The sequence below is a fragment of the Triticum aestivum genome, chromosome 4B (genome assembly GCF_018294505.1).
Source record: "Triticum aestivum cultivar Chinese Spring chromosome 4B, IWGSC CS RefSeq v2.1, whole genome shotgun sequence".
Classification (NCBI taxonomy): domain Eukaryota; kingdom Viridiplantae; phylum Streptophyta; class Magnoliopsida; order Poales; family Poaceae; genus Triticum; species Triticum aestivum.
In genome coordinates, this window is record NC_057804.1 from 192,697,912 (window position 1) to 192,706,967 (window position 9,056).

General features: G+C 41.5%; 1 pseudogene; it reads right to left on the reverse strand.

The window, feature by feature from the left end:
• Positions 1-5,384: 5,384 nt before the first annotated feature.
• LOC123091773 (protein ALP1-like) lies at positions 5,385-8,694 on the reverse strand (annotated as a pseudogene).
• Positions 8,695-9,056: the final 362 nt, after the last annotated feature.

Here is a 9,056-nt window from a genome sequence, read left to right on the forward strand (position 1 = left end):
ATTATTTAAAATGACACAAAGATTATTGCATTATTTTGAAATTATGGTCAAAAGAATAAAGAGTACTTGTACTTTTGATACATGACAACTCATTGGTTGGAGTGGCATCCGTGCTTGGTATACAAGCTTTGTTCTGATGTTTGGGTCACAGATCCGGTGTTGTTTTTGCTGGATTATTAAATTCTATTTATTTTGTTCGGCCAAATGTTTATAAAGAGTATGAATCATTAAATATCAGCAAATGTGAAATTGTCGAGTGGTTAGCCGCATGCACTGGACTGGTACGTCGTTGGTTCGATCCAGCACACCAGTTTTAATTTGTATTTTATAGTTATACTCCTAGTTTTTATTTTATAATTTGTTAGTTTCGCCATGATGGCCTTATTGTAAGAAAATAATTCCGGGGGTTTACCCACAAAAAACCGGGCCACACAACCTTGTCAATGACGGTGGGCCCCATGGCATGCTGGCGCGCCTCCTCAGCTTTGCGGATGTATACAAACACCATTTGAAGCGTATATGCACGTCCATACCAAGTTATTGAACCAGTTCAATGTATTTTGCAAGTTCAGGCACTAAAGTGTACATCCATAGCAAGTTCAAGCACCACTGATGTATGTACCTCAATGCTATAAGCAACAAACCAGGAAAAATTATTGGTCCGCGAAAATGAGACAAATAAACCTATCCAAACCCATGACATCATAGAAACAGGAAAAGGTGGCTAAAATCCATGAAAACAATAGCAAATGGTGATAGAGAAGAAAAAAGAGGTGAATACATTGGGAGTCATAGAACTTGCACGTGATGGTTAGTTTGGTGCATAAACTTGCAAAATACGTGTCTTTGGTCATCTAACTTGTCCTCTCGTTCCTATACGGTGCTTTCTGTCGTATTCGGCCGTATCCCGCACACACGTGGTGCGGGTAATCCACGCGCACTGTCTTTTTTCTTCAGAAAGCACCCTTTTATTTTATTTATTTACGTAGAAAATCCTCAAATAAAATTAAAAATGCTAGTGCAGGGGTGACATTCGAACGCATGACCTGCTGCAATATGAATCGAATAGGTAGCCGCTCGACCGACGGATCTTTTACATTTAAATAGCACAGTTAACTTTATATATAATATGGACAGTACGAATTTAAATAGAAATCAAAATGGAAAATGGCTGTGCAAGAAAGGAGAAGCCCCGTTGACCTCCTGATAAGGTCGCTGCGTGTACGAGCGCCAACCATCCTGCCACAATGATACCTCACGGGATGAACACAATTTATCTTTTGCATTCTACTTTCTTTTTTTCTATGTAAGAAAACAACTTATATTCTAGATAATCTTTTCGGTCAAACCGACTAAATTTAGTTTTGAATTTGAATAAATTTTAATTTATAAATCTAGATAAAAGGTAGTGAAGAATGAATGTACATAATTTTTGGATGAATCAGCGGGAATTTTGTTTGTGTTCGAATAATTGAAATTTGGAAATTTAGATAAAAGAAAATATAGTTCAGACTGTATACTTTTATCATAAAGGATATATATACATTTAGTGCAGAATGAATTAAAAATTCTAGGCAAAAGAATAATTTGTTTGAATTTAAATAATCATAAATTAAAAAAACTTGTGCAGAATGAATATACATTTTTTTGGACAAATCAATTTTTTTTATTTGAATTCAAATAATTTTATATTTGAAAATCTAGATAAAAGGAAATATAGGTCAAAATGAATGTACGTAAACTTTTGGACAAATAAACGGAATTTTGTTTGAATTCTAATAACTTCAATTTTTAAATCTATATAAAAGAATATGTAGGTTAGAATGCATGTACATATTTTTTGGACAAATCAACTAATTTTTTTTAATTCAAATAATTTTAGAATAAAAAATCTTGATAAAAGAAAATATAGTGCAGAATGAATGTACGTAAAGTTCTTTCGGACAAATCAGCGGAAATTTTGATTGAGTTCGAACGATTTTAAGTTTAAAAATCTGGATAAAAGAAAGTATGGTCCAGAATGTGTGCTTTTATCTTTTTTTCTTTACAAAATGTGTACTTTTATCCTAAAGGATATATGCGATAGTAGTCCAAATTAAATACCAAGCAATATGAAGTGTGGTGCTTAGGAAGCCCAGCCCGCACTAGAGCAACAGGTTGCCGGTTCGAAGTCCCATCGTTCCCATTTTTCCAGCCCGATTTATTTGCGCTGAAGGATGGGTCCCAGCGCGCTACTATGTTTACTTTGGAGGGCTTTTTGTACGAAGTTAAAGAGAAATGTGACCGTATTTGCACGTCTGCACAAATTTAATGACCAAAAACACGTATTTTACAAGTTTATGCACCAAACTAACCGTCCCACGCAAGTTCTAAGACTTCCAGTGTATTTACCTTAAGAAAAAACCGTGGGGTCAATAAAGATGCAACAAAAAAATTGTGGGCTAATACAATGATGGAAGTTGTTGAGAGCAAGGATGTGGGAGAGAAATATTTCCGCGCCCTAATACATAATTGTTTTTGTCCTAAAACCTATTAAAACAATGACATGCTGACAAAATCCCAGTAAGAAAACACACAGGAAATGACATGGGCTAACACGTATGACAACTCAAAAATTAAGGAATAGCGAAAAACATCTCCCAAAGAACAGACACAGGATGTCTCAAAAAACATGAAAATGTGAGCCTTTGAGCACAATAATAAAGAAAGAACGGAAGACAGGAAAATGGGCTCGATGTTTTTGCATGCCGTCATTGAATAAACATTTGTATGACTTTCACATGCTGCAATTAAGTCTTAGAGCAACTCTAGCAGACCCTGCAAAAAGGTCCGACCCGTAAAATAACCGTCAAATGCAGGCCGGTGCAGAAAATCCCGCCTGAACAGACCCCGCTAACGCGGCCGGCCCACAAAATTTTTTGAGGGGCGCGGCAAAATCTCAGCCCCAACCCGCGAATACGCGGGTTTCCCACTCGCCGCTGCGGTGCCCTGCATATAAGCGGAAGCGGTTGGTGGGGGGACTTTTCAGCCCGCATTTCCCTACCAACCACCTCCCCTCTCCCCTTGCCCCACCGTCGGGCCGCCGCCCAAGATTCAGGCGAAAGCAGCCGGCGGGAGCGCGCCGAAAAGGCCACCACACGCACGAGGCCTCCCCTCTCCCCCCCCCCCTCCTACGTCGGCGAGCCGAAAAGTTGCGGATCTGCGATCCTTCATCACGGGCCGTCGGATTTGGCTTTTCTGGCCGCCGGTGGCTGCGCCAAGCGATGTAATGGTCGGGGAGCATCTCCCGCAGCCCCGGCAAGGTAGCATCACCGCATGCAGGTACGGGTTCGTCCTCCCGCCGCCGCCAACGGTTTGCGGGCATGGATTCGTCCGGCCGTCCATTGGGCTGGGCGCTCGCGCAGCGGCTCTGTGGCTCGCCGATGCCGCTCATACAGTGCGATGACTGCACGCGGACAGTGCTGCGGCTAACTTCGGGCACGCCGAAGCACCCCGGATGGGTGTTCTTCAAGTGCAAAAACGATGGGGTACGTGCTGTTTTCGTTCGGCTCATTTTGATAGCTCATTCTTTGGTTCAATTGCGGTAGCTCATGTCGAACATCATCATGTGTGTAGGAAGATGGAAGCTCATTTTGGTTTTCGGAAGGCGAATACATTGATTTATCGATAGAAAGAAACTTAATAGACGTCCATGCACTCCTTAGTAGAATCGAAGGCAATGATGCGGCTACATTTGCAAACAGAGGGGAAGCAACGTCTACTTTTGAACCAAAGATGAAGAATGAAGAATGCAAGATTAATAATCCGCAGATCAACAATGAGTGCATGGAGAATATATTGCTTTAACTAGTGGGAGCAATTATGAAAGTTGGAAATCTTCTAAAATGCATACTTGTGGTTTTTGTTTTCTTTGGTCTTTCTATTCTAGAAAGATTTGATGATGTCTTATGTATCCAATGTTGTTGAAAAAGCAAAGAAATGCATTATGTTTGATCAAATTTAGGTTTTCCGGGCCGGGAGTAGTTGCGTCAGATCAGACCCCGCAAAGCTGACCCGTAAAAGAGCATATTCCGCGAATATCATTTTTTTACGGGTCCGTTATGCGGGGTCTACATCTGCGGCCGTCCGCGCCGGCCCGCAAAGCAGTTTTTCCGCGAACTGCAAACGCGTTTTGCGGGCTGGCCAGATGCGGGGTCTACTAGAGTTGCTCTTAGGTCCTCTTTGATTTGCAGGATTCCATAAACATGGGAATAGGGAAAACATAATGGCTCTTTTGCTTCACTGGATTCTAAAAACAAGAGAATATGAAAAACACTGGAATATGCTACATGCGCAAAAACACAGGATTGCTCAACACAGGAATTCTGTCAATTTTGATGTTTGGTTCACATGAATTAAAAAAATACAAGAATTCCAATGAAGATGGTCAAATCAAAGTCCAATCACATGAACCTGTTTAGTTAGAATGCTATTATGCCACTAAGGATCTTTTTCTCGTTCTTCGTGCATAGAAATTTGAAAAGAGGTCCAAGATGCGTTTTTTTCCTTTGAAACTGAGATCAAAGGAAAATTCCCTCCACTTTTCCTTTGAACCAAAGGAGCCCTAAGATTGTCATGCCATGACTATTTGAATCCTACAAGATTTTGGTTTGTTTGATAGCATCACATGAAAAGCAAAGATTCTTACGAGGTTTGCATGGATGCCAAAATTCCTATGAAATTTAGTATGAATGAATCCTTAGAAGAAGAAAATCCGGTAGGATTCAATCCTATGAATCAAATGACCAATCATTTAAAATTTCTATGAAAATCCTTTGAATCAAAGAGCCCCTTAGGCCTTCTTTGGTTCATAGGATAGATAAATCATAAAAAATACGGAAGTCATAGAAAATAAGATGACATGTATCTCAGTTCCTATAGAATAAGAGATGTCACTTGGTTTATAGCATAGAAAATTTTCCATTAGGTCTGAGCTAATATTTTCTTCCCCTTGAAATGTGAAGGATAGAAACCATCTTACATAGCAATAGAAATCCATTCCTAAAAACTAAAGAACTCTAAAGAAAATTTTTCTTCAGAAATCCTACCCTACAGATTTCCTACAAACTAAAGGAGACCTTAAAAGTACGATTCAAGATGGGCGACGTTGTAAATTTGTAATCACAATTTTTTTTCTTTGTAATCTGACGTTTTCCCTATGAAATTGTAATCAAACGAATCAAAGAGCCATACAAATTTCTGTTGCTTGTAAACTACTCCCTCCGTTCACAAATATAAGATGTTCTAACTTTTTCTGAATCAGATGTATTGACACGTTTTATTGTGTTTATTCACTCATTTCAGTCCGCATGTAATCTATATTGAAGTATCCAAACCATATTATATTTGTGAACGGAGGGAATATGTTTGATGCTGCTTCCAAACGCCTGCCGAAAGGGACAGTTGATAGTCGATCTTGTAAAGAGTACTATTCATTGAGCACCAACAAGATGATAAAAAAAAATCAAATGAGCCAGATCGAATTGGCATGGACTACGGCTCTAAGATTACAACCGAGTTTCATCAGTCAAGATTGGCCAAAACTCTGCAAAACTATGCAGCCAAAGCCTAAGCTGCAAGCCTGCAACGGACGGAATCAACAGCAGCACCTACATTCAATTCTTCATCGAGCTCTTCTGTCAACTGCTGTTCAAGTGCTCGGACAGTTTGTCTCTCATCCTGACAGCCTTCTCATCTGATAACTGGCACACTTGCTGCCTGTAATTAGCGTCATGATCGTCTGATATATAAGCGTCGTCCATGGCTGCATCCTCCTCCATGTCTATCACTATGTTATGCAACAGACAGCACACATGGATTATCCGAGGCAGCTTATGCTTGTCGGGGCGCCACATCTCTCCCTGCAGGAACTTCCATGTGTCCTTGAACCTCGCCAGCGCCTTCAGCGCGACTGTTCTGGCTGCAGAGTGTCTCTTATTGAATTCCACTTTCAATTCTGAGAGGTCATTCTCCTGGTAAGGAGTGAACAGCCACGGGAGAAGAGGGTATCCTGCATCACCAATTATGTATTCCCCAACTTCTGACCCGTCTGATACCGTCAGTTTGCTGCCATTCAACCGTGCACCGTTCTCGCACAGCCTGAAGAGACCAGAGCTGTGTAAAATACTCGACTCTTTCATGCTACCTGGCCAACCGGTTACAATGTCTGTGAACCTCATATCAGGATCAATGACAGCCTGCAATACCATGCTGTAATTCTTCTCGTGGTCTAGCCACACCTTGCAGTTTGGTTCAGCTGAAGAGAGACACATAATGATGTGAGTTGTGTCTACTACACCACAGCAGTTTGGCAAACCATGGATCTTCTCAAACTTGGATTTGATCATCGCCATCTCATCCGAGTCTGGCCAGCGTAAGTGGTGGCCTGCTCATGCCTCCACAGCTTCAACAAATCTCCAAGTTATCAGAGAGACAGTCGAGTGGTTCACACCAACAGAGGTTCCTACGGTCACCAGCGACCCACCAGAGTTCAACCTTCTCAGAGCAACAGCTACTCGATCTTCTAAAGACAGCACTGTCCCATCAATAAAGGTGTAGCTACTAGCCCTTACCATCATATCATCTTTTACCAAGCTGCAAACATAGTTGAAAGTTTTTCTGGGCATTTTGAAGAGAGACTCAAATCTGTGTGCGTCCTCCGCAGAGGATAAGGTTCCTGAGAAGAAAATGTAAAACTGGTTACAAAACCCAGAACTTAGTATTATGATAGTGTTAAAATAGATTCCATCAATAGCATATGGATTCATAATTAAATGCTGTTCTATATATTCAATAAACTTGCACATTAAGCTTTTTGTCAGGTGGAGATCAAATCAAGATATAGCCATTACACAGCCCATACAACTAATATTATCTTTTTGGCAAGGGCTATACAACTAGTACTTGTTAAAACTAAAGTTTCACATTTAGTACCAGCGTAAAAATGAAACTCACAAACTTGCTCCACTTCAACAAGTACTATATGTCAGCCATGTCAGTTGACGATTCTATATTGCACAAAATGCATCTTATACCAAGTAGTAACTTGAATGAAACATCAAGTTGCTACTTGAACTTGTTTGCAGTAAACTAAAAAAAATCAGGAAAAGAATGTTTGATCTCCAAAAGATAGCCCAGAAATAAGTTTTGAGGTTTGCCGGTGTTTACTTAGGAGTCATCTCCTTCCAAAGATAGTCAGAAATAGCAAAGAGACTCCCTGTGGAGTGCCATATTTTACTTCACTTAGTTAGGAAATGAGAATTTTGTAACTTTTAAGAAAATATGTGCAACAACACAAGTGCCCAGGAAACAATTAAACAAATGCAATGTCCTATCATCTAAAATGAGTTAAAACTACTCCCTCCTGTCAGGTATGTAAGGCCCCCACGTACTTTGGATCAATTTTTGACCATGAATTTGATTAGCAAAATATAAGTTGTATGCTACAAAAAGTGAACTATTGCTTTCGTATTCGGAAAAAGATTCCAATGATATTTTTTTTTTGTTACATATAATTCATAGTTTCTTAGTTAAATTTAAGGTAAAAGTTAGACCCAAAATAAAAAGTTCATTTGACACTGATACCCAAGAGCAGGAGCTTTTCCGTACAGCAAATAAATGAATTCACATGGACTCTTGTTCAAAATATGTTGTGCTGTTAAACGGGCTCTGAATTAATGGAATATGAAGCAAGATTCTCAATTAGCTTGGATGGAGAACATTGAAGCACTGACTAGAATACGTAATGAAATGAACTATCATTTGCACTAAAAGTGTACCAAATTCGTTAGACGACCCAACATCGGATGACTGCCCAGTAATCAGTAATCAGAACACAGGCCCACAACTGAAAGCTGAGTTTGCGCAACCGATGACCCATTCTAAAATCAGACCTAAAACTGAAGCATCGCCGTTGGTCTACCACGATGCGACATCGGTGCTCAACATGACACCCTGCTCAGCAACTACTGAGCCAGTGGCATTGTTCCAACCTGTGCAGTACCATCGCATTTATCAGGAGTAGCTTCTAACAAGATCGATAGGCCACGAGATTAGTCCCAAGAATTTAAGCCCGAGACATAATTAGATCTAAGTAACATGACAAAAAGAAAGAAAACAAATGCTCGCGAGGCACAGAATCTGCACAAACAAATCTCGTCGAGACGTATGGCCGCGAGCACCGAAGAGGAACGCACCTGCCATCCGCATGCAGAAGCCATCCCACCAGTCGCCGCCAGGCGCACCCTGCCCCGCCGCCGCTGCCGCCATTGCGGCCTTCTTCTCCGCGGCCGCCTTCTTGCGGCGCTTGGCCCCGCGAAGCGGCGCCATGACGAACACGGACTCTCGGACCGGATGAATCAGGAAGAGCGAGTAATCTGATGGGACCTGGTGAAATCAGGAACCAGGGGTGGGGTGGACACCGGGGGAACAGCGCAGCGGGTGTCACGACTGCGTCAGCGGCGAGGTGGCGGTGGCGGGGCCCGCGCAGTCGCTCGGCATGCAGAGGGTGCAGGGCATGGAGAGTTGCTGGGGACGACGAGCGTGTACGGTATGGCTTCGTGAGGGAAGCAAGGGCCAACGCAAGGAAGGAGACGCCGGGGGAGGAAGAGGAGAGGGAGATGGCTAGATGGGAGAGACAGGCTTTGAGTATTTGTGCATCCGTATAGGTGTGTCTTTTTTCTTTCTTTTTTTGCGGTGTCTTTGATGTCACCGGAAAAAGAAAACAAGGTGCGTATGACTGCGTACGATGCATGATGAATGTTTAATTTAAGCGTGTTTCCATGATCATAGTCAGGAGGAGCGGACGAAAAGCTAGTTAGTTTTATGATACACGGGTTTGTGATTATGAATCAACGAGTGTAACTAAAGAGTAGTTTTATGGACGTGTTGTGAGTTTTCGTGAAGAACAAGAGAGGGGAAAGAAGATTTATGTGCAATTAAGCTTGACATGCATGAGACGTATGACTACGTTAGGTTTTCTCGGCGAACATGATGATTAAGATGGGGTTTGATATGGC